General features: G+C 44.5%; 1 protein-coding gene and 1 pseudogene across 2 annotated transcripts in view; both read right to left on the bottom strand.

Moving 5' to 3' along the window:
• Window positions 1-18,490, bottom strand: part of Cnst (consortin, connexin sorting protein) — an 85,654-nt gene that overhangs the window by 56,552 nt on the left and 10,612 nt on the right. The gene's annotated exons all lie outside the window — the stretch shown is intronic.
• Window positions 2,665-18,105, bottom strand: LOC127697730 (40S ribosomal protein S28-like; annotated as a pseudogene).

Here is an 18,490-nt window from a genome sequence, read left to right as displayed (position 1 = left end):
TTCTCTGTCCTCAGACTCCTCAGCAGCACTGTGCCAGTCAGAGTGCTCCCTGAGGACTCTGGACTCCTTCAGCATGTGTAAGCTTTTCTGAAGGCCCACAATCTACTCCTAAGTCTTGTTTGCCAGCGGCTGATCCTGGCTCCCATGACTGTTAGACATGTGGCTTACGGTTTTACTGTTTTCCTATGAAAGAGGGAGTCAGGGACTAGAGAGATTGCTCAGTGGTTAGAGCACTGACTGTTCTTCCAAAGGTCCTGAGTTCAAATCCCAGTAACCACATGGTGGCTCACAACCATCCGTAAGGAGATCTGACTGCCCTCTTCTGGGGTGTCTGAAGACAGCTACAGTGTACTTACATATAATAAATAAATAACTTTAAAAAAAAAAGGTAAAAAAAAAAGAAGAAAGGGGAAGTCAGACGTGATTCCCAGCTGCAGGCTGCCCCCTTCTGAAAGGTAAAAAGCCAGCTGTGCAGTGCTTGGCCCTGTCTGCATCTTAAAGCTTTGCAATGAGAATACTTTAATTTGAACAACAGGATAAACTTCCGGTGGAATTCTAGTCATTACCAAACTCTTGTCAGCTCTGGAGTTAAAAGTAAGATGTCAGTCACACTCCTCTCCTTTCCTGCCAGCAGTGAGGGAGAGGACCGAGTTAGAAGACAGTGGTTCAACTGCGCTAACACTGCGGTGGATGTGTGGGTCACCAGCACCTGCAAGTTTGTGTTCAAACTTAACTTTATCTACACAATACGGCTATTCTGTTCAAGTCCTTATGTCTAGACCAAGTCTCTCTAAAACAGCACTAACCCTAAGCACTACTACAACACAGACACTAACATATTTTGCCTTTTAAAAGCATGGCTCTCGTGGCAAAATAGCATTCCAAATATGTACATGGTGTGAGTCATCTGACATGTTGACTCTTTAGCTGAAGAATTTCAAACAAATATATTCAAGGCAGGCCTATATAAAACATGGAAGACCAGAAAACCTCAAGGAAGAAATACCAAACAAACATTCTAACAGTTTAGTAAAGGAGTCTTTATTTTGTTAAACGCATAAACTTAATCACATATAAAATTTTAATTCATTTTTCTTACACTTAAATGTAGTGATATTAAGCATAAGCTGTGATTAACGTGAAAGACCTGCACAGGATTAGTTTGCTACACACCAGTGGCTAGAACTACTTTAGGAGACTGTAAACGTCATATTTCTTTAATTCACTCAGATCAGACTGAAGTATTTTAACTTTCACATGCCTAGTTTCTTTGTAAGAACAAAGGCTGACTCCTAAGTTTGAATTTGCCAATTTATAGTCAAGTCAAGAGTCAGAGATGATGAACCAAAGGTGCGCGAGCTACTAGCCTCGAGTCCAGAGACGGCCATTCCTCACCAGCTCAAAACTGAGGAAGAAATGCTCCATGTGATGATATTCCCACACTCACATTCCAGCACCTTCTCATTACATACTCCAACACACACACACACACACACACACACGTACTCTCTGACACGCCCTTCACTGTGTTCAATACTGTTTCATATAGTTTTTGCTCATGCTTGTTTTGTTTTTTGGGGTCTTGTGTTTGGAGACAAGGTCTCAGAATAGTAGCCTAGGATGGCCTAGAACATATTGTGTAGCCCAGGCTAGTCTCCAACTCAAGCTCTTCAGTCTGAATGCTGGAATTGCTGCATGCTCTACCACACTCAACTGAGTTCAAACAGTTTTCAAGTGCCGGTCAGAAACTTTCAAGTTCACGTTTTAGTCTTGAGTGTTGACTGAAGTACCACACTAGCAGGAAGCTTCTAGAAGTTAACAGTATATCAGCCTGGGGGGTGGGTCTGTCAGAGAACAAGAGAAGCCTGCCATTTCCTCCTGTTTTCTAAAATGAATGTAGAACATACGGGACTCAGATAATGCTTCTTAAAATGAGATTCTCAGAACCTTTGTTCATTGCTGGCGGGAGTAGAAATGTGTGCAAGTAGTACAGAAATCAGGATGGCTTCTCAAAACAGTCCACACAAACTCAGATGACGGCGTGTGCTCAGGATCCCAGCACTTGGTAGGGAACACTGTACAGACTAGATAGGTGTCCAGAGTACACGGCAAGTCCAAGGCTACGTGACACCGGGTCTCAATCAACAACATAAACCAAATTAATAACAGAAGGACCAAATGACCTAGCTATCTATCCATCCCCTGCGTGCATACCTCAAGGACTCTAAGTCCCACCATGGTGATATTTTGCACAGCATGTTTATGGCTATACTACTCACAACAGCTAAGAGATGGGTGCAGGCCCGCATTCCGTGAATAGATGGACAAGAGAAGTGTGGCGCATATGTACAACCAAATTTAAAAAATAAATAAAGAAAGAAATCATGACATTTGCAAAAAAAAATGAACAGACCTGGAAATTATGTAAAGTGAGATGAACCAAGATCAGAAAAACAAGTACGGCCTGCTCTCACACTCGGGGCCTAGATTTTAGCCTGTGTGTCAGGGCACATGCACGTGTGTAGAGGTCAGAGGTAGATTCGGGAAGTTTTCAATTGCTTTACACTTCCTTCTTTAAAAAAAAAACAACAACAAATGAGTTATTTAACAGTTGCAGGTCATTCCGTGGGCTAAGTGGTGGATATCCAGGATCCAGCAGCAAGGTCAGCACAGCCTCCAAGCCTCTCTTTCTGACTCCCATAGGGTGAGTACATCACCCTCTCAAACGGGGCCTTTGACGTTTTGGTGACAGAGCGACTGGTGATATCCACACGTTCCACTCGCACCTGTGTGCACTGTCCCTGAGACCCGGTCCTGCGCGGCACTTTGGTTACCCTCGCCAGCCTGACGGGCTGCACGCAATACGTGTCCACTAGGGTGGCACTCTGGTGGAGACTTCCACTTCCTGTTTAAAGACTTCTAATGAGGCTGAAGCTCACTGACTTGGCTAGGCTGGCTGTCCAGTAAGCCCAGGCAGTCCACCTGTCCCCATGTCCCCAGTGCCGGGATTACAGGTGTGCACTCCCACACTCAGCTTCTCACAGATGCTCTGGGAACTCACACACAGGTCCTCACACTTGTGCAGCAAGCTCTTTACCCAGTGCGCGCACATGCGCGCGCGCGTGCGCGCACGCGCGCGTGTGTGTGTGTGTGTGTGTGTGTGTGCACACGCATAGAGGAGACTAATGCTTCTCAGTCCCCCCTCTCTCTAAAATGTAGTGAAAATGTTCCCCGTAGTCTCCCTCACAGACAGTCTCAACATGTGGCTCCAGAGGAAGCGGATGTGAAGTCACAGGTTCCATTGCTGGTCTACTGGACGGCACCTGTACACAATGGCGGCATTCAGTCCAAGAACATGACCAGCAAGAGAAAGCAGTGCCAGATCCTATCCAACAGGTAAGGTGGTAAAATACATGTCAAGTGCTTTGACTAACAGGAATCGATAGAAGCTGAAATGTGCATTTTACATAACTAAATTAAAATGGAAATCAATTCAGTAACTGGAAACCTTGGGCACATGTGGAACACTGTAGTTGAGCCTTTTACATCAGTACATTTTATGAAATCAAAATACAGATTAAGCACTGGGCATAGTGGCACACACCTATAATCTCAGCACCCAGGAAACAGGGGTGGCAAAAGGGTCACAGTTTGAGGCCAGCCCTGGCGACATAGAGAGCTGGAGACCACCCTCAGTAACACAGTGAGACCCTGTGTCAAAACAAGGCCAACGACTCAAGGCTCACAAGCACGCACCCACATGCTAAATAAATGTAAATTTAAAAAAAGGCTGTTAGCTAAGCTTGCTGGTGCACACCTATAAACCCCGCACTGAGGAAGCTGAGGCAAAGGTTTGCTGTGAGTTTGAGACTGACCTGGGCTACACATGGATAGAGTGCTAAGCTAGCCAGCCCTACCCGAGTCCCTGTTTCACCCCAACAGGTACCAAAAAGAGGAGAGGCTTTTCCTCGTGTAGTTTCTAGAAACAATATAACACATACAGCCTATACTGTATTTCTATTGGTCCATACCACTCTGACACTGCCCTGACAAGGGTCACAGTCATGGTGACTCATTCCATGCTAATTCATCTTTGCTAATACAAGTTATGCTACAGGCATTTCCTGGCAGAGACATTATAATTAGTGTAACATGACAATGTAAATACTGACGGACAGAAATAGATGTTATATGCCTTTAAAACTAACTTCTACTGCTTGTTTATTTTCAGAACGTCACCCCCAGAATTATGCATGCCCCTTTTGGGTACTTCCTCATACCCAAATGTCAAAATATTTTGGGAACATTGTAAAAGTTGTGAATCAAAAACAAAACCAGACTCACAGGTGCTCATGCTGAAGAAATGGGGCGGTGTGCTGGGAGAGGGGCCCTGGGAATCACCCGGAAGGTGGCCAGAAGCCAAGGTGGGAAAGGGAGCAGCAGGGACGACTGGCCCAGGTGCACGTGAGTGTTACCGTAAGTCCAGAGCGTGCCTTCGACTCCATAAATCCACACTGTTTAGAGATGAATTCTACCGTAATTCCGAATTCTACTCCATTGGGTATTTACTGTCTTCAGATCAGTCTCACGGTGCAGTCAAATTACAAAGTTTAGCTACACAGAGATCTGCATCCTCACCTTCTAGGGGAGACACGAGTCAACGGGTATGCCAGGCTCTCCTAGGCTAACAGAAAGTGACACCAACTGTCATTTATACCACATTCTGCAAAACTTAAGTCATTCTTTTTCCTGTTTCTTTATGTGGACAACTGAATGTGATTTCTAAAACCTTGACTCTGGTTTATTTCATGTTTTAAAAAGGAAGCATGGCCAGTTAGTGGTGGTGCACGCCTGTAATCCCAGCACTCTGGGAGGCAGAGGCAGGCGGATTTCTGAGTTTGGGGCCAGCCTGGTCTACAGAGTAAGTTCCAGAACAGCCAGGGCTATACAGAGAAATCCTGTCTCGAACATCCCCCCCCCCAAAAAAAAGGAAGCATGGGTATATGTGGGGGGTGGGTGTATATCTCTGCATGTGTGCACTCATACAAATGTGTGTGTGTGTCCATGCTGTAGTAATCTCACAGATGTTACTGTCAATCTTCTATGGCTCTGCACTGTCTAGAGACACTTGCATTCTAAAACACCACTTCTTGTTTGCCAGGTCCTAAAGAAACCCCAGACAAGCCTTCCTCAGTCCTGTGGTGGTGGCTCCTCCCAGCGCTTCTCAAGCTGCCCTGCCCCCCTCCCCACCCTGGGCTTCTCAGTTATTTTGGTTACTTGCTCTCTCTCTCCCGTGCTTCCCCTGGCTCCTGGATGGCCCTGGCCCTCTCTGGACTCTCTTGGTTCCCATGGCCTCCTCTGCCTTCTCTCTTCTCTCTCTAGCTCTCTGCTGTCCCCTCATCCTCTCATGGCCATCCATGAGAGGATGACATCCAGTCATGGTCATCCAGTCTGCTGGCTGTGTTCAGGCTGGCCTCAGGCTAAATTCTTCTTATCTAAAGTGAAGCCTTCTCAACCATACCTGTTCTCATCTTCCTTTCTCACTGGTATCAGTTCCAAATTTCATCTTATTTCTTAGGGATCTGGAGTTTATCTAACACAGGCAACACTGAACCTACGTAAGACCGACAACTGACTTAAGACGTCAGCCACAGGGCTCTAAAGGGTTCTGATGGTATCTTAGTCCTGCAGGTCTAAGATTCCTCCTAACTTCAGCACTTTGTTCTAACTTAGTTTGCAGGGTAACTGTCCTTGGCCTCCTACTCCTAACTGACTAAAATGGGGATCACTTTCCAGCTGGAGGGTCTGCACAGGCAAGTGTGCACACTTCCTCCTGGCAGCCCATTGTCCGCCTTCCCTTATCTTGAAAAACAATGACACAATGTTGACCTTGGACGGGGAACATGTTTGTCCTGCCCCAAATCTGGGAGAAAGCCTGCTTTGAAGCATGAACACAGTCCAGGTGTCACACCTAGTGCTCTTTGTAACCAAAATCTCCTATCTGGCCAGCATTAAAGAAGCACGGCCAGGTCACAAACAAAGCAAAGTAAGTCTCCACATGGCAGCTGAACTCTGACCCCGGAAGTGGAGTGAGCTTTGACTGAGCTCCCAGATGCTGATATACTCAACTCTAACAGTCTCTGATGAACAAGATGTATTTACTTAACGAGGGAAGAGGCATGCCGACCCCAAACAGTTCACACTGCACTCTGAAAGTGAATCAGGTTTATGTTTCAACAGGAAAGAAGCTGTATCTACAGGCTCTGTCCCAACCTTCCTTCTGTGCTACAGAACACTGTGACTAAGAGCAGGCACGCCCCCTAGGAGCCAGAAGGGGCTCCTCGGGTGAGACGGCAGGGACGTGGATAGCTTAAGACTCTAATTTTAAAATCTTTTTTAATTTTATCGTCTACTATATTTAGTGTTAGGGGGAAGGTCAGCGGCTTGTGCGGGTCAGAGGACAACTTGCGAGTGTTAATTTAGTTCTCCCCTTCTACCATGTGGAGCCCCAGGAGGACCTTACAGATCAGACTTGGTGGCATCTGCCTTTACCAGCTGGCCCAAGAGCCGGCCCAAGACCCAAGAATATCTGATTTTGTCGCCACACAGAGAGAAAGAAAGAAAGAAAGAAAGAAAGAAAGAAAGAAAGAAAGAAAGAAAGAAAGAAAGAAAGAAAGAAAGAAAGAAAGAAAGAGAGAGAGTGAGAGAGTGAGAGAGTGAGAGAGTGAGAGAGAGAAAAAGAAAAAAAGAGAAAGAAAGAAAGAAAGGAAGGAAGGAAGGAGGGAAGGAAGGAAGGAAAGAAAGAAAGAAAGAAAGAAAGAAAGAAAGAAAGAAAGAAAGAAAGAAAGAAAGAAAGAAAGAAAGAAAGAAAGAAAGAAAGAAAGAGGAAGGGAGGGAGGGCAGGCAGGGAGGGGAAGGGAAGGTAGGGGAAGGGAGAGGAGGGGAGGGGAGGGAAGGGAGGGGAGAAAAGGGGAGGGACGGGAAGATGGGGCCAGGTGTGACACCGTCTGGAAGAATTTGAAACCAGCTTGGGCTTTACTGCAGGGGAGGGAAAATCAGTATCGAGGCCAACAGCATGAAAGACTTCATGCAGAACTCACAGACAGAGTATAATGCCAAAGAATGAATGTATGAGAATGAATGTAAGAGCCAGGGGCTGCCAGATTTCATGTCACCATAGGGGATTCATCAATTATTCATGTAGGGATTGAAAGTCACGAGGCGTCAGACTCCCAGTGGTGACATCCATTTCTGGACCTCTGTGCCCTTTGTCCAAGAAACAGATGAAACTCCCATCTGTTCACCATGCCATCTGGCAGGAAACAGCAGCAGCGAGATGTACCTGTCCCACCTTCTCTGAAATGGCCCATGAATATGAGTCTAGAATCTTCCTTCTTGTCCATCCCAGCTCCGGGCAGAACCAGAGAATGCTAACATGGCATAGACCAGAGAGAACATCTGGACGCTGCCTCGCTTGCCACTGAGGTGGGTGTCCCCCAGTATATTAAGGAGAAGTGCCAAGAGAAGAAACAAACCAGCAAACCAAGCAGGGGAGCACCCAGGAGTGCGCGGCCTCAGCCGCTGGCCTGTGGGAGAGAAGGCTGAAGGGGGTCGGCACTGTGAGCAGGCCGAGATCACGAGAATGAATTAGCTGATATTATCTTCATTTATATGTACATCTGTGTGACGTGTGCATGCGTATCTGTATGAACATGTGCCACATGTGTACAGGGACCTGAGGAGACCAGGAAAGGATGTCTTATTCCATGGGGCTGGGACTTTAAGATGCTGGGAACCAAACTCAAGCCCTCTGGTTTTTATTTTATTTGTTTTTGTTTTTTTTTATTTTTGCATAGCCTGGGTCAGCAGCTGTAATGGTTATTTTTAGTTGTCACCTTGATATAACGATGACAGTCTCAGTGAAGGACTGCCTAATCAGGTGACCTGTAGGTATGTCTGTGGAAGACTGTGTTGACTGCCTTAATTGATGTGGAAAGACTCATCCTGAGTGTGGGTGGCATCCTTTCCTGGGTGGGGCCCTGGCTCACACAGAGTAGGACTGTGCATGCACATACATATTTCTTTCTCTCTCTCTCTCTCTCTCTCTCTCTCTCTCTCTCTCTGCCCTAGACTACTGTAGATGTGCCTACCTGCTTCAGTTCCCATCTGGGCTTCCCTGCAGTGATTGGCTGTAACCTGGAATTATAAGCCAAATAAACACTCTGTCCTCTTAGTTACTATTGTCAGTGTATTTTATCACAGCGATAAGGAGGGATGGGCCGACTTTCACATGTATGCACCATATACACACAAACAAAGTAAAGTTACTTCTTTCAGGTATGTTATCATGGCAGCAAGAAAAGTAAGCAACACATATGTCAAGAATAAACTCTACCACAGAGGACCTGGGCTGGTCTAACCAGAAAGCCTCCTCCCTGAGGACTAATTTTTACGGTACCAGAGGCCCCATGCAAGCTTTTAAGGGAGGGAAACAACCAAGAGGCCCACCTAGCTATGATGCTTGTGAACCACAGCAGGCCCAGCATGGCGTGAGTAACCCTAAGGGTCACTTGTGGCGTGCATACCTTGCTGGTAACTAACAGCTACTCAGTCAGTCTCAAGGCCTGCAGAACAAGAAGGAAACCACGCTTGGTACTGGAAGGCCAGCATGGGGCCAGCGAGGTTGTGGCTATTGGAATCCCCAACTATATTCAAAATATTTACCCTTACACCCATAGATATGAGTGTAATGTAATGGGTGAAATGTAGCTTTCGACCAACATCAAAGAAGCCTCTCTTAGCCATAGACAGAGACCATTTCAGAAAGACAAACAAATCAAAATGCAGAGAAAAAAAGATTATGTAGTACCCAGTCCAATGCCAGTCCACATTTACTAGACAGCTCTGCAGCTAAGGCTTGGGAGCATTACAGAAGAGGGGGCAGAGAGATGGGTAAGGTCCAGAGGAACGGAAGTTTGCTGTAAGACTCTTCTAGAAATACGAGAGGCGCTACATTCATGAAGTCTCATCAACATGGCTGCCTGACAAGACCTGAGTGACAGCAACAGATATGCTGACATGGGAAAACTCACAGGACTTCAACACTAGACAGACAACCTGGCAATGCTGAGAATGAGAGATATGGCCCTCCCCAGGGAAGAGGTCTCCAACTGGTTGACAATACCAAGTGGTAAGCCCCTAGACCATATACATACAGTTAACATTATATGGACCAAGCAGGTTGTATTTGTATTTATGTTTTTAGGGTGTGTGTATGTGTGTGTGTGTGTATAATTCCAAAAAATCAAAAAGTTATAAAATTAAAACAAATCATTCTGAAATACAAATTTTGTGTTAGTAGCAGGGAGGTTTAATTGCTTTACCAATGGTGAATCCATGCAAAGGATGATTTACACTTGGAAATAGATGGTCGTGATTTACTGTCATGTTTTCTTATTGTCTAGACAAATATTCTTGTTATGCATTTTGTACTGAAGTGTAAGTTTTAAAAGGGAAATTATACTGTAGCAGATGTCGTTGATAAACATCATTGTACATGATAAGCATTAAAAAGTCATATTATCAGGGCTGGAGAGATGGCTCAGAGGTTAAGAGCACTGACTGCTCTTCCAGAGGTCCTGAGTTCAGTTCCCAGCAACCACATGGTAGCTCACAACCATCTGTAATGGGATCTGATGCCCTCTTCTGGTGTGTGTAAGACAGCTACAGTGTACTTCATAACACATAAAATAAATCTTTTTTTTTAATTTTTTTGTTTTGTTTTGTTTTGTTTTTCTGAGACAGGGTTTCTCTGTGTAGCCCTGGCTGTCCTGGAACTCACTCTGTAGACCAGGCTGGCCTCCAACTCAGAAATCCACCTGCCTTTGCCTCCCAGAGTGCTGGGATTACAGGTGTGTGCCACCACCGCCCGGCTTAAAATAAATCTTTTTAAAAAAGGAAATATTTTTTTAAAAAGTTATATATCAGAAACATATGATTCATTATGATTTATATATATATATATATATATGAAAATACCTATTAAAAAGGAATGAAATCTACATATGCACCTTAAAATGGCAAAAGGTTATTTTCAAATATTAAAGGAAAGCATCAATAAAAATAAGAACTGGTAATGTTATATCTCATCTAAACTTAAAAGTTTGGTACATTTTATAACTATTCTCAAGAATGTTTAGTCCTAGCTGGGTGTGGTGTACACATCTTTACCCTGCATTTGGGAGGCAGAGGTAAGCAGATAGATCTTTGAGTTTCAGGTCAGCCTGGTCTACAGAGTGAGTTCCAGGTTACATAGAGAAACCATGCCTCAAACAAAAAAATTAATTAATAAATATAAAAAATAAAAAATAATGTAAGTATGAAGCCAGGCACGGTGGTGCACTTGAGAGGCAGAGGCAGGAGGCTAGCCATCTGGTGTACACAGCAAGTTGCAGGCCAGTCAGGGCAAACTACAAAGTGAAACCCTCTCAAAAACAAGGGGAGAGAAGACAGAGTTCTCTAATTCACAGAGACCAGCAGAGCAAAGATGCGTCCGTGTGAGGCAAAGCTCTGTTCTTGGAGGCGTTCCCTTGGGACACAGACAGACGGCCACCCTTGCTTGCCAGCTGTGAAATCTTAGTCACGTTAGCTCAGATTGCTGAGTCTCTGACTCTTTGTTGTAAGAATGGAATCAGATAACACTTGGGAAATGGGTAAGGTAACCTCTAAAGACAAAACATTAAACACAACCCTTGTAAGCAGTCGTGGCTGTCAGGGCGATTCCTAAAATTCTGCTTTTCCAGAAAGGTCCAACGCCTGACCAAAGACATTCCTTGCTGTGCACTCTAAGTAGAAATTTGGTTGTGTTTACTCGGCTTAGGACTGCATGTGCTTCAGGGCTTAGTGTTTACATTTTATCAATCCTAACTCAAGCCTATGCCTGGGACGCTCTCCCTGACTCTCCCTGCTCTCCTGTCTCCTGTGAGATGCATCTTAGGTTCTCTTATCCATGAGCTCCATTGCTTAGCATGTCTTTCATGATGTCTCTTTAGAGTTTGTGCTAAAATCTTTTTTTACAAAAAGTTATGTGTATAGATATTTCGCCTTCGTGTGTTTCTGTACATCATGTGTATTCCTTGTGCCCAAGGAAGCCATAGGAGGACATCGGATCCCCTGGAAACGGAGTTGTAGACAGTTGTAAGCTGCCATGGGGAGTTGGGCATTGAACCTGAGTCCTCTAGAAGAGCACGGAGGGTCCTTAATCACGTACCATCTGTCCACTGCCCTGAATATGCTGCCTGCCACCCCACCCCCATATGCTCACTTTTAAGTTGCTTCTGCCAGTTCTTGCTTAGGGTGAATGCTCTCTACCTCCTCTTGGGAGGGCCTATGCTGTGTAGCTGTGTCTGTGGGTGTCTTGCACAGGCTGGTTAAGGGTTACTCCTTCGCAAGTGCTTTGAGCTTACGAGGCATCCCACCTTACTTACTAGCCAGGGCTACTTTTGTAGCTTAGCAAGGAGCCATGTTTACAAATGCTCTAGGAAGTTCTTCAAGAGAATGCACAGCAAGAGACAAGAAAAGCTCTCTGTCCCTTCTACTAGCCATGCCCCTACACTGCAACCCATCCCACCGCTTTCAAGACCAGCCATGTTTTAAGAGCCTAGCCCTGTGTGACATATTCTGCCCCAGTGTTCTATTTGGGTTCCTTGTTCAGATACAAGGGCTCATTCTTAGCTCCCATGGGGCAGTTAAAATTCAAGCCCACTGGATGAATACCCCCATTCTGTTCTCTGAAATAGCTGTTGGAACATGTAACATTTGTTGAACATTTAATGAGGGTTGGCTACATGCTAACATTCTGTGCACATTTTAGTCCATTTGCATAGAAACCCTATTATCTTTTCCATCTTATGGATAAGGAAACAGACATAAAGATATATAAGCTGCTCAGGCGTATGTAGTAAGCCTCAGACTTGGGATTGAACCCTGAAGTGAGTGTTAATCCCTGTGAACTGCCATTCCTTCAAAGTTCCTGGCCTCTACCATCTGTGACTGTATACGCAAGTGCAGAGATGCACACATACCATGGTATGTGGAGGGTCACCAGAAGACAGCCTTGGGTGTCGGCTGTCACCTTCTGCCTTAAGACAAAGTCTCTTGCTCTCCACTGCAGCTGCCAGGGTAGCTGCCAGGAAAGCCATGAACTTTCAGGGTTTCTTCCTGTTTCCCTCCATTTCACTGTTGAAGTTCTTGGATTACAGGTGTGTGCTCTGTGTCTGGGTTCTTGGGATCCCAACCCAGGGCCACACACTTGTATAACAAGTTCTTTACTAAGCCATCTTCTCAGACTTCTCAGTAGATTTTTTTTTTTTAAAACAAGCAGATACATTAGATGGCAGTATCAGTTGTTTTATACGGTATTATAGTATTAAACTATCTGATTGGTCATTTGTGAAATCATTGACTTTCTAGTGATAGCAGGATACTTGGCATTTTAAAGGTACATTACACACATTGTTATTATCATTTACAAACAGGATTCCTTTTGGAGAAGCGCTGACTTACAAGCTAGTGAAGAGCATGCAGACAGAATTGAGAACTGATCAAGGGGAATAAAGATATATCTGAGCGGAGGGGGAAGAAGAAAGAGTAGAAATTGAACAGGGATCTCAGAGCCACAGCATAAATGCACACTTTCTCATGACATCAAGACAGTAACTCCATGCTGAAATGAACAGATATTATATAGCACACCAAATAACACCCAGATGACTTAGGTTCAAATGAGTGACTCTACGGAAACAAGTGATAATGAAACTCCCCATGAAGGGTGACCACAACATCGGAGTATGAGGAGACACCAACAGTGTGGTGGTGATTACTCTGTGCTGTGCTCACGGTCACTCATGCATTTCCATAGCAATCCCACTACGCAACTGTTATTAACAAGGCCATGCCCTAGATAAGGAAACTGAAGTAATAACAGGTTAGGTTACTCATTCACGGCCATATTGTTCTCAGAATCAGGACTTAAACACAGAGCGCTCCAGCCATGCCTCTGAATGCTAAGACTCCATAACAAGTAGACGGTGAGCCACAGACTGGAGAGTTTGGACAAGTTCGGAGAAGCAGGAAGGGAAGCTGGCGCTATTACCCTTAGGAAGGCCTCTTCACAGTGGAGGCAGAGCTAACATGGTGGATATGGAAACATCTTCAGAGAGCTGTTTTTAAATGGAGTAAGCAGTGTACTACAGGATCCCGGATACTCTATCTCAGCCTCGCTTCTTTCTTGCTGTAGGGTTTCTTTCAAGTCATTTTGTGCGTGCGCTGCCATTATTGCCCAACTGGGACTGAGGCTTTTATAGCAACAGAGAACGTCTTTTGCAATCCTCACCACAGCACAGCCCAGAGCACATAAGAGGTGTAATTTCTGCTTGTCCAATAGAACTATGGCACTAAGAGCTCACTTTCACTGCCTCTTACCTAAGGACATGGATGTAAAACACAAAAACATTACATAAGATGGTATTTTACAATGACTTAACAAACCCACAAATATTAGCTGGTGGGAAACAGAGAGACAAGGGAAACTTGAGGACAGGATACTTCTGTCCCTAAAAGACTGGAATAAAGCAGAAAATTCCCAAATGCTTATATTATAGCTGGTTTAAAGTGAATTAGATTCTCAGACTCATTCTGCTCTCTGACATCATAATGTAAGAAAACTCTGAATTTGTAATTACAAATATCTGAGCTGTGCATAGTGAAAGAATGTGCTAAAATGCAAAGAAAAGACAGAGTAGGCGCTTTAAGTCACAGTCTAAAATAGAAAGACAAATGGAATTGGGCCAGGCTCAACTTTAACCTGAGCTTTCTGTTTCGTCTCTTCCAGTTGTGGTTAAGGCTCTCACCTTGTGACATTCCTCACTGCTTTTCCTACACAGGAAAGCACATCACCCTAGGGATTCCATGCCTGTGACAAAGGTGAGTTAAGGGCCTGAGAACAAGGGTGAAGGACTGGTGCCACCAAGCATGGCCACGCTTAGTGACTTAAATAAAATTAGTAAAAATAAATGTTACTAACAGGATGCTCCTGACATTTTATAGCTAAACAGCTAAAGGGACGCCTTGTGACACCAAGTAAAAACAGAGACATACATGGACAATTTGATCATAAGGTGTGAAACAGTGGACTGGGAAGACAACAGTATCATGATTACTGACTTCTGAAGAAATTTTTAATCTAAAATTAGCTCAAAACCAGTTGCAAGCTGCATGTGACAATGCAGCCTATAATCTCAATGCTTGGGAAGCAAAGGCAGGAAGAAGATCCTGAGTTCAAGGTCAGTCTGGGCTACGTGGATAGTTCCAAGAGTAAATCCTGGTCTCAAAACAAACAAATTACCAAAAAAAAAAAAAAAAAAAAAAAAAAAAAAAAAATAGAAATTGAGGGAGAGCCTGGCGGTGGTGGGCACGCCTTTAATCTCAGCACTTGGGAGGCAGAGGCAGGCGGATTTCTGAGTTCGAGGCCAACCTGGTCTACAGAGTGAGTTCCAGGACAGCCAGGGCTACACAGAGAAACCCCGTCTTGAAAAAAAAATCAAAAAAAAAAAAAAAAAAGAAAGAAAGAAATTGAGGGAGAAAGAGAAGGGACGAGGAGGGAGGGAGGGAGGAAGGAGAAAGGAAAATATAAAGAAAGGAAAACATGATCAATTCTAAAGAGTTGGGTGTGGTGGTACATGCCTGTAATTCCAGCACTCAGGATTGGGAGGTCAAAGTATGGGTGGTTTATACACATAGCAAGGCTCTGTTTAAGAAGAAGGAAAAAATCTGGTAGCAAATAGCTCAGTGGTAGATATCTTGACTTATTCTGTACAAAGCCCTAGGTTCTATCCTCAGTACACACCATACACACACACACACACACACACAAGAGGGAAAATAGAAAGAATACATTCTGAAGACCTCTAGCCACAAAGGCATTTTTTTTTCCTGAATGATTTCCTCTGGGCATGTTCTTTTCCTTATCTTGATTGAAAGTATCTACCTTAAAAATCTTCCCAAAAGCTACATAACTTGGCAGCATTCCATCAAAATAAAAAACAGGGAAGGAATAATGAGTCCTCAAAACATAAAAACCCAATTCAATCACTGAGACTTTGGAAATAAAGCATGTTGGAACAGGACTGCCCAACGTTTCCATGTTGGCGCTCTCATGAATTTTAAGGGCCAAGTTCCCATGGATTGCTGCTAGAGGAAAATGTAATGTCCTTTATCAAACATTCACTGAGTGCCTACAACGCACACTCTACCAGGCTCACTGTGGAGAAACGTGGAGGAAGGAAGGTTAGTAGAGTAAAGGATAAAAGAATTGAGACATGCAGCTGGTATCCTGGGATGTTGTAGCTTAAGACACAAACACAAGTATACACCAGCGGCAAAGAAAAGCTTTCAGTAAGGGCAGCGAATGAGCAGAGGGCGTGGGGGAGCGTGAGAAAAGCACACCAAGTGTTGCCCAGGCTGGCTCTGGACTCTGGAGTCTCCTGCCCGTGCGTTCAAAGCGCTGCATTACAGGCCTAAACACTAAGCCGGTAAGAAAGGAATGCTGGGCTCCAAATACCGAGAACTATACTCTCCTTCACGCTCGACTGATAACTGTTTGAAATGCTTAGGTAGGATGTGTATTCCCTGGGATCCTTAACTTCTTCAGCAGTAAAATCTCAGGATTCAACAGAGATGCTGAAGACTCTTCTCTTGCAAAACTCTCCTGAAAATGTTTGCCACGCTTCTTTAAGCACCGACATTATTTTACTTATAATTTCACTTAAAAGAGTGCATGTGCCTTTTAGTACAACTTAAGCCATAACAAACTGACAAATAAGGCAGTAAGAACCATATCAGTGAAATCAAGTCAACTTGGGGCAGTCTGAAGAAATTCAGTACTGTTCACACCGGGGGTCTGGATCTGACCAGCTCCCTGTCCCCCCCAGTAACCTGGACATGGCAAGGGATACAACTCTTCTGCTACTTTCCTCTGCAGACCATGCAGAAATCTGTGTTCCTGAAATAAGCTGTGGTGTTGTGCCAAAGGCATGGCTTGTTCATTCTGCCCCATGTCTGTAGACAGGTGTGTAGACTCCAGCCCTGGAACACCACAACAGAGTCGGGGTTTGTGAATTTTGAACTTGAATAGACTTAGGTGATTTTCTCTCAGCTTTCACTGAAATAAAATTAGAGGATTTTTTTTTAAAGCTCACGGTTTTGTTTTTTTTGTGTTTCTCTGGGTTTTTACTGTTTTCTATATTATTTTTTTCCATTTAAATGGCTCAGTGACAGTGTCACTAAGATACAAGTCTAATCAAACAACTCATTCACCTTAAATGGCAGAACTGTATAATCCGTTCTAGAACATTCTCACCTCCCTTAGACCCCTCATTTCACATCCCCACATCCCTCCCCATTCCCCAGTGTCCCCCACAGCCTTCCACAACCACTCCAACCACTAACCTCCATTGTGAGGCAGAGGGACAGGCACAGGCCCCAAGGCAGCCCTAGCTGCAATAAGTTCCAGGCCAATCTAGGGCTACAGTGTGAGATCCAAAACAAAACCAAGCAACCAACCAACCAAAAACCCCACTAATCTGCCTGTCCCCATACATTCACCTATTCCAGACATTCCATATAAATGGAATCATAGCAGCTGTGTTGGCACACACTTTAATCCCAGCACTTGGGAGGCAGAGGCAGGCGGATCTTGGTGAGTTCAAGACCAGCCTGCTTTACAAAGGGAACTCCAGGACTACATAGGCAGACCCAATTCAAAACAAAAATAGATAGACAGACAGATAGATGGATAGATAGATGGATAGGATCATGCAATACCTCATCTTTTGTGACTATTTTCACCTATCATGGTGCTGCCATGGGACAGCTATATTGTATCACACTTTATTTGTGCAGATGACTCACGGCACAACTCTTACACCATAACAAACTGACAAATAATCAAATATAAATGTCATTTCCTTTGATTCCCAATACTTCACTGTAAGGACAGAGCCACGTTTTATGTATCCATCCATCAACTGATAAACATCCCGGTATTATGAGTAATATTATGAGTAATATTGTTACAGATATTTGTGTGCAAGTTTTCACTTGAACCCCTTTCAGATGTTTGTTTGTTTGATTTAAGGCAGGGCCTCATATTCCCCACTCTGGCCTCGAGTCTGCGATGTAACCAGGGATGGCCTCAGACTCCTGCCTCTATAGCCTCTAACCTGTAGCTGCCAGCATTCCAGGCGGGTTAGCACCAAGCTGATTTGTTTTCCTCTCCTCAGGATAGCTCAGGTGTAGAGTGCCAAGGCTGAATGACACTTTTGTTTAACTAATTAAGGAGCAGCCACACAGTTTCCCACAGGTGTTGACAAACATGCTACATTTCCTACCAGCAATTCAGGAAGATTTGGATTTCTGTATCCCTAAGGATGAAACGTTTTTTGGTTTGGACTTTTTTTTTAGGACAGCTGTTAGTTTGAGCCACCTTGGGATACACAGGAGTTCCAGGCCAGTAAAACACTGTTTCAAAGACATAATAGATAACCAGGTGTGGTGATAGCACATGCCTGTAATCCCAGTACTTAGGAGGCCAAGGGAGGAGGATTGTCCTGAGTTCAAGTCCATAATGAGCAGCAGATTGGCCAGGGCTATAGACAAAGTTCATCAGTAGCACTTGTCTGGTGTATAAGAGACCCCTGGGTCCCTACTGCAGCCCCTACCCAAAAGCACCAGATGCAGACATATGGTAACAATGTCTTAATATGGTGTCAGAGCAGAAACTGTCCTTGTTCCTGACAGTTCTTGACCTAGCCCACTCTGGGGAGGTAGAATAACATCTGGCTGGTACATTTGGTAATAATGTTGGCTGGAGAGAGAAGTCAGGGGTAGAGCACTCGCCTAGCACGTGCAAGGCTGGAGGATCGGTCCTCAGTTCTGCCAACAAATAAGGGGGAGAAAAAGATTACCCCCACCTTTTTCCTGCCTTGAGCCTGTCAGCAGAGAGTAGGCCGCACTACTCTGCTGCTTCAGGACGCCTGTCCCCTGCATCCTTAAAGGACACACTGCACATGAGAAATGAAGGAACAGAGAGCCAGAGAAGGAGGGTCGGACTGCTACAGGACCACAGCATAGGAAGATGAAGAACTGTCAGAGGAACTGGGCACGCGTCAGCTAGGCCAGATGGAAAGGGCTTGCCTCTCAATGCATGGTCCTCCTATTCCAGCTCAGGGCCTCAGGTAAAACTGAAGAGCACATCACTCACCAATGTCCCCAAGCCCACACCTCTTCATAACCTCTCTAAACCCATCTTCCTGTTTCCTACTAATCCTGTAAACTCTCTCCAAAAAATTAAGCATTTCACCTGTCTCTCAAACCTAAGAGATGAAGATGATGATGAGGATGATGAGGATGGTCATCGTCTACTCGTCTGTCT

This window comes from Apodemus sylvaticus, chromosome 12, assembly GCF_947179515.1.
Source record: "Apodemus sylvaticus chromosome 12, mApoSyl1.1, whole genome shotgun sequence".
In the NCBI taxonomy this organism is placed as follows: Eukaryota; Metazoa; Chordata; class Mammalia; order Rodentia; family Muridae; genus Apodemus; species Apodemus sylvaticus.
Note: the sequence above shows the minus strand (reverse complement) of the source record. Positions and strands in the feature narration are given on the sequence as shown.